The following is a 7,916-nucleotide window of genomic DNA, read 5'->3' on the forward strand; positions in this document are numbered from 1 at the left end:
CCCTGACCAAAGCACTGCTGAAATGCCAGCATGGACGCTTGACTGTGACGTGACCTTGGAGAACGTGGCCATACCTCAGCTGTGCCGTAACCCTGTGTGGTTTTTCTCCTCACGACAAGCAAGCTGCTGGGCTGAGGCTTTCAGGGGCCTGGTCCTGGCTGGCACGTGGCCATCTCAGCTGCCTGCAGCTCGGCCCCGAGCTGTGCTGCCTGTGCCAGGGTGCAGCACCAGCGGGACATCTGCTGATGGGTCACTGCCTGGAACACAGGGACAGGGATTACTCTGTGCTGGAGAGCTGCTTGCTGCTCGTCTTTTATGTATTTTGCTATGTTTTTGTATTCCGACAGGCTTTTTAAAGCTAAGCTTTTAAGGATTGAAAATATTTGGCAGCTCATAACATTGCTTGAAGCAAAGGGGCAGTTTCCTTGCAAAGTTTCCATCCTCATGGCTTTCAACCTGACACAAGTACTGTTTCATCTCAGCTCACTTTCTTGTATCCTCTTCTTATGATGGAGATGAATCAAAATGAACTGCTTGTGGTGTAGGTGGACGTGTAGTAATGAAGACATTTCTCCTTTAGGATTTCTGCATCCCTCCCAAGGTGTTTTCAAATCAGCAAGCTAACAAGAAACCTGATGCATATGGAGGTACTCTTCCCAAAGAAGGCTTCTGGATTCAGGGGGCAGCAGAGCTCAGATTTTGGACACTTAAAATGTGAGCCCGTCTGCAGCTTATCGTTCGTTCACTTGACTAGGTTGGTTGATATCGCTTCCTTTTGGAATGAGGAAGGTACAGCGACGTGGTCCTTTGCTGGCAGGCTTGGAGCAATCTGATGGAATCATCCCATGCGTGTTATTTTAGGCACATATAGGGCGGGAAAAGGGAGTGTGCAACACCACAGCAATTCCCGTGTGGTCTGAAAGCTGATGATTGTCACAACATGAAGAATTTCTCAGTCCTTACTTTTCTTGTGTGATTTTTAGTTATTATTTATTTGCCCGTTGGAGAAGCCTAAAATAAAAGTTGCATTGTGACATTTCTGGGGGGATGCAAGCGAGGAAAGCAGGAAATTCATCTCACTTCCCCTCCTGGCCATTTGTGAAATGGGGGAGAATATCTGTTAGCTGACTGGCAGGATGGATGAAGATGTTGTTAGGGACCTTTACTGGGGATCTCTGTGGCTAATGGATGCGACCCCTACTGAAGGAACGTAGTTTGAGATTTAGCATGTCTTTAGCTGCATCTTATGTATCCCATTTCCCTAGAAAAGGCAGAACTAGCTGCAGAAGGCAGTCTGAATGGGCTGAAGTAGAGGTATATTCACAGCTGATGCTGGGCTGGATGCTCAAGCACAGCTCTCCATGTTTCTTCTGAAATCCTTGGGATTTTTTTTCCCTCTGGGTTCTTGCTGCTGAAGCAGCAGCCCTCCCCGCTTCTCCCACCCAGTTACTGCATCTTCTTGTGCCTACGAAATCTCCGTGTGTCTGTTTTAGGAAACTCATGGAGGGATGACTGTGGTAAACACAAAACTAGAAGCATTTGGGGCGTACCAGCACTGCTGTTCTACTTGCTGAATCGCGCAGGTAAGTGTGTTAGGGGCAGAGCTCTGATGAAAAGTGTGTTTTGCCAGGACAAGGTGTTGTGGCAAGGGTCAGGAGAGGAGCAGGGCTGGGGCACAGCCAGGAACTGGGATGAGCAGAGTTGCTAAGCTTCATGCAGATCAGCAGAGGAAAAAGTTTGGGTCTTCTCCAAGGTCATTCTGAGCCTGGCTTGAGACCAATTTCTTCTGTTTTTGATGCTGGAAATCAGACCCATGCTGCCCGAAACAAGCTTCCAGATTCTTCAAAGCATGCTCCTGGGGGTGCCACAGCTGCCGGAGGTCTGTGAGGGGTGGAAGAGAAGGAGAGAGAGGATTGGGTTGACTGGAAAAGTTAAATGTGATTGCAGGAGTGTGTCACTGGCTGACTCCCTGACTGGAACAGGAAAGAGCTAACACTCGTGTAAAGCACTCCTGCAGCTGGTGTTCCTGATGACATTGTTACCCACACTGCCTAGTGCCTGATGCAGTCTTTCCCCCGTGTCCTTTCTAAATATTGTGTGCTTAGTTCAGATGCTGATTTCTGTTCCCCGGACTTGTTGCTCGCAGGCAATTTGCTATTCAAGTGCTCCCACTTCTGAGGGATCCACATTTTTCAGCCTTCATTTCCTTCCTTTATTTCCCAGAAATCACAAACTGAGGCTCTTCCTAACCGTGTAGCCTGTGTAAGCCAGTCCTGATCTTTGCTGAGGTCTCACAAGCACACACTGTCGTTGAGACCTCTGCAGTTGGACTAACGAGCTGAAAACTTTCTGAGTACATTTAGCTCTCGTGGATTTTGTCACCTTACTGCACTGGATGTGGTAGCTGATGATTGCTTTGGCTATAATGGGTTGTAGCATGGTGGAATCCACAGGAAGTGGAAATAAATTAATGAAATCGATTTTATTTATGGCAGTAGATAAACATGAAAATGTGAGTATTTAGATGACTTAAATCAGTACAGGAAAGTGAATGTGCTACTTCGGTTCTGCTTTCCTTTACAATTTGATTGCTTATTTGCTAATATCTGCTAGTGGTTTAATTGCACCAGTTCGTGAAGTTAACTAGCTGAACACTTGACTCCTGTGTTTAGAGCTCTCAACTGAGGTAGGCATGGACCAGCAGTTTCAGTCAGTGTACATTTGATATATTCACACCACAGCTTTGACTCTCACGAGGTGGAACGAATCCCAGACTTCTTTAGCTTTTGTTTTTTTCCTGCTAGTACCGTACCGTGTTGATACTGTCGGGAGTGGCTGTGTCAGTTCAGGTGGCTGTTGGGGGAGCATTCACAGGTGGGCCTCTTCGATGTCTCCAGCTCTGTGGAAGGAGTTGCTGTGCTCTTGTGCGGGGAGCTCTGTATGCTCGGAGGGAGAAAAGGCACCGCGCTGCTTCAGCCTTTTGAGTTGGGACTGGCGTTCCCTGGTTTTGCTCTGTGATCATCTGCTTTGTCTGTCCTGAAGGTGAACGAGACGACATGGTTGAGTATTTCAGATCCTGCCTGCCTCAAATGAACAAAGAGCTAGGACCCTGCTGCCTTTGGGTATAAAATGGGTTTCTTTCCATGGGGTGGTTAATTTAAATCCTGCTGAACATTTCTTAGTGCCAGAGTGAAAGGAGTGACAAGGACGCCCCAGTGTCTCTTGTCCCCATGGATGATGATGCCATTACACAATTCATTCCCTTACCCTTAAAATTTCTTCATTATTATAAAGATATATTAAAGATATATTAAAAAAGAATAAATTATTATAAAGATATTAGCTGAATAGACAGAATTGGGGTTCTTGGGTTAAAGTCCTGAAAGCTTCCTTGAGAGCATCAGTTATTTTTTCAAACTTCTTTGCTCTTCTGCTCTTAAAAAACATTTTCCAGTTTGTCAAAATCGTGTTCCTTCTCTGCTAAATGGCATTATAGATCCGTATCGCCTAAGTTTGCTGTCCTGTTTAAGGAGAGCCAACCTCGAGCAAATGTATCTGCTTAGTGCTTATCTATCTGTAAGTTGAAGCAAATGCTTCCATGCATAGCCCTGTGTGCAGCATTTGAAGCTTTTTAGCCTTTTTTTTCCTCCCCCAGGGTAACCATAGGAAGGGGGAGGGAGTAGAAACAAGAAGAATTAAAAAAAAATCAGTCAAACAAACAAACAAAAAAAATAAAAAAGAATTTTGCAAATCCTTCCAGTCTGGGGCACCAGGCATGAAGCAACAAGGCAAGTGCTGATTGATCAGGGATGCTGTATATATGGTGAGAGGCCAAGGCCACGTTAAATAACACCTATGAAATGTTAACTTCTGCTCCTACCAAACCCAGGAACATCCAGCACTGCCTGGATGCTAAAGGGGGTAAAAGGGAGGAAAAAAAAAAAAGATATAAAACTAGGCCGGAGAGATGTGTATTTCCTTTTCAAAGAGTAACTATTTCTAAAAGGGAAGATTAAATGACTCTTAAGCAGTTCACCTCTGGGAAGAAACTTTTTGTGGAAAGCTTTCTGTATCTTTTCACATGACATTTGTTGCAGTAAAAGAAATGTTAAAACCTATTAATAGCAGAGTATTTCCTGCTTAGGATGAGTTAGGTTAAATAAGGCTGGGAGACAGAACTGTTACACAAATATTCAAGGTATTAGCCCAGCCATAGGGACTGGAAATGTGTTCCACTGTTTCAGTGGAGCTGATGTTTTCCTGAGCCTAGCTTTATGCCTGGCCCATCAATATGAGCTGGGACCAGCAAGCATGTTGTTTTGGGAGTGGTTTTGTTTTTGTTTTAGCATAGAGAGTAGGTAGCAATATAACTGTCCTAGCAGTAGCAGCACCCATGAATTGGATTTCAGAGCTGGTCACGAAGCCCTGTTGTTCCAGGAAATGTGTCCGTCTGTGACCTTCTGATCTGGTGCTTCTCTCTTCTGATGGATGCTTGCTTGCTCTTCTCGATTCCTGGCTTCCCTTTCGGGTCCTCCAGAGTCCTGAGGTCCCAGCCCCAGGAGCTGGTAGTGAAGGGCCTTGCCAACGTCCTCTGTAGGTGTCCACCGTGAGGTAGTACTGAGCGGTCTGTCCCACATCAAAACGTCCATGAAAACAATTTGGTCAGAAAAGTTTTGGTTTCAGTGAAGTTCTATTTAATTGGGGAAAAACGATTATCAAGTCAAAAAAAAAAAAACAACACAAAACTGTCCCGTGTTGTCCCACAGTGTGTGCTGGTGTGAATGCAAGTAGAAAATTTTGAGTGCATAAATAAGCAGCTAAGGGACTGTTTACATTGTGGCCTTTATTCTAGATAAAAATCTACTTATTTACAGTCTAATCAAGGGCGTGGCAGTTTTGTTTTCCTTTCCTGGAGCAAACACCGGGGTATGATAACCTATCAAATATTCACCTCTGATGGGACAGCCAAAGAAGGCAGCGAGCATAGCACGGATCTTGAGCAAATGTAGCTAATCTTGCGTTGTAAGGTCATGTTATTTTTAAACTGGGTGAAGAATGAGTAGCGCAGGGGAGACGGTGTTTGTGCTGCCCTTTTGATTTGTTCCTATTTCTTAAAGCCAGTTTGGCCTTTTTAGTGATCCGTGGGAACAAGCCGGTGGAGTGGCTGAGTCTCTGTAACCACAAGGGAAAAGGGATGACTCCGAATCCTGGCCCTCATCTGTAAAACTGTCTTTTTACAAAATGTCAGGGAAGGACAAATCTTGTGGGCTCCAAACATCATCCAGTAAGTTGAGTTCAGCTCTGGACTGAAGTCAGATGCTTCAGGACTCCTGTCTGGGTGGCTGTAGGGCTCCTGGGGCTGGGCTCCCTTAGTTGTATTGCCATGAAAATAAGAGTTGTGCTTGAGGTGTGGTGCTCAGCCGGGCGCTGGGAGCAAACTGAACTTTGTATGGTCATTATTACCTTCTCTTCTGGATGCCCTCACTTTTAGCAAAGTAAGGGTTTTCTGAAGCTGGCCTTTTGGAATAATTTCAGACGCTCTAAGGGTTTTCTTTATTTTTTTTCCAAGTCAGCTGATCTAAAAGGAGCTGCTAATCCCAGTGGCAATGGAATTCGACCCATTTTCAAGACTTTGATTCTTTTTCTCTTGCTGAAGATAAGAGCCTTATCTTCTGAGTTTGGGTGAGGCATAGACTCCATATTCCAGACAGCAGATCAGCACGCCCTGAGATACTCAAGCCTGAAAGAAAAGTTTAATCTCCTTGAAAATGGATTTTCTCTAACCTGAGAATAAATATAACAGTCTTGTTGTTGAGCATTATATAAACCTTCCCGGTCAGAAGCTGTCTGGATCACAGCTTGTATGCAAAATTTGGAAAAGAAGAGAGGTGCCATGGTGGGTGCAGTTAACAAGAAATTTACTCTTTATTGTTTTGTAAAAGCTGTCTCTTTATGTGATTTTGGTTTGAGATTTTCAATTATTTTGTCACAGTTTTGTTTTTCCTTTTACAAAGTCAGAAGTCTTTGTTGTTGTTCAAAAGCATCACGTAAGATGTTAAGTGAAAGTGTCACAGGGCCCTGGTGATCAATGACTGTGTCCTGAATCCCTTTCCTATTTGCAGCTGCCCCTGGATACTTTGGTTATTTGGAGGCACGTTTCCTTCATGTTGTGAAACCGTGCATTGGCCATGAGAGTACGTTTCCAGAGCTGTTTACCTTGCAGACCTAGGTTACTACCCGCTGCCAGCTAGGCCAAACCAGTATTTTTGAAGAGAAGTGGAACTGCATTCCAGGTTGGTTCTGATGCTTTTTGACACGTCAGTTTAAAAAAAAAAAAAATCAAAATCTTCATTTATTTCTTAACTTGCTTTTTTGGTTTCTATTTTGTAAACAAAAAATGGAAGGAAAATTTTAATTTAAAAGGAAAATTATGTTTCTCCATTAGAAAAGAAGTTCAGCAGAAGTTCAAGTAACTGCTTGTCCAAAATCTGATTTTAATGAAATGTGACAGTTCCCTTTTAAACATTTGTTGTTGTTGCTCTGTATCTTTGGGTTCCCAAACTTTCAGTCAGAACAAGAAGTATGGTTTGAGTTACAGTTGCTGTGTTTTCCATCCAAAAGTATGAAGGTATCCCTGTTTTCCTCAGACTAAGGCATCTGAGGCAAAGACCTATGAGGAAAAACAAGCTGAATTTTGCACTGGATCTCAAACACTTGCCAACCCGAGCTTTGTGCATCTTATTGAAAGAATAATTGCACGTTGTGTTTTCCATTAATGTAAGTTGTCTCAAGGCTCGGCTCTGTAAGTTCTCCTTCACTCAGACACGCATGTTGTTGTCAGTGAGAACTGCAGGATTGGGATTTAGGAATAAGATTTCTTTGTGCTATTAAAACTGGATTTTGCACTCTTTCATATTGAGTATTCCCTTCTGCATTGAGCTGTTATGCTTCAGTAGGATTCCTGCCATTTCTCGTGCAAGGTCTGCTCAGCAGAGACGGGTGGTCGGAATCTGTCCTTGCAGGGAAAAGCATAAAATAAAACGAATATGAAAACAAGGGGAAAAGGTGGGAGTCAGTTCTGCTGGTGAACTTGTACAAGCCAGTTACAGCTGTCAATAAAAGCTTTACATCTTTGTCTTTGGAAGCAGGTAAACTGCCCTTTTGTTCTCTCCATATTTAGCTGTCTTTCGCTAGTAAATACAGATGATAGGAAATAAATGAGAGTAAAGGTATAAAAAGGCAAACAAAAATTAAACACCTGATCATGTAACTGATCTGAACTTGCTATCGTTATGATGGCTAGGAGTAAGATTTTTCCAGATGGTTCTCCCTAACAATTTTTACTCAACCATGTTATTTAGTAGCTGCTTTTCTTCAACAGGAGGGCCTTTCTCAGAGACACTCAACTGAAAAGAGCAGAACAGATTTTTTGAAACTCTCACGAAGTAAAACACTTGTTGTGAGGAAACAATGAAGTGGACTTGTGGAGGACTGCAGAGGATGGTGCCCTGATGCATTTTAATCTGGTGGGTGAAAAGCTGTGTTTAAAAGTTTATGGTTAAATGCTGCTGTGCTTACAAAGTCGTACATGACTTTAAAGACTAGACCTGGTGAAGGCAGCATGCTTATTCGTAAAGTAAGACATCAGCTGCCCTGTCAGGCTGATGTGTTATTGATTAACAGATCAGAGGGATCACAGAGATTTTTAAGGAATTACAGAAGTGTGCTGTAAAGCACCAAGGCCATCACTATGCAGGCAAAGTCCAAAAAAAAAAAGGCAACAACTCATTTGTTCATTTTTACTTTGTGTCGTGTTCCTGTAAGTGGGAAGTATCTGGGGAAACTGAATTCCTGCAGACAGGGAGGGAGACTTTTCCTCTGACTCACAGAACCGTTTAGTTGGGAAAGACCTCTAA

This window comes from Aythya ferina, assembly GCF_964211825.1.
Source record: "Aythya ferina genome assembly, chromosome: 6".
In the NCBI taxonomy this organism is placed as follows: domain Eukaryota; kingdom Metazoa; phylum Chordata; class Aves; order Anseriformes; family Anatidae; genus Aythya; species Aythya ferina.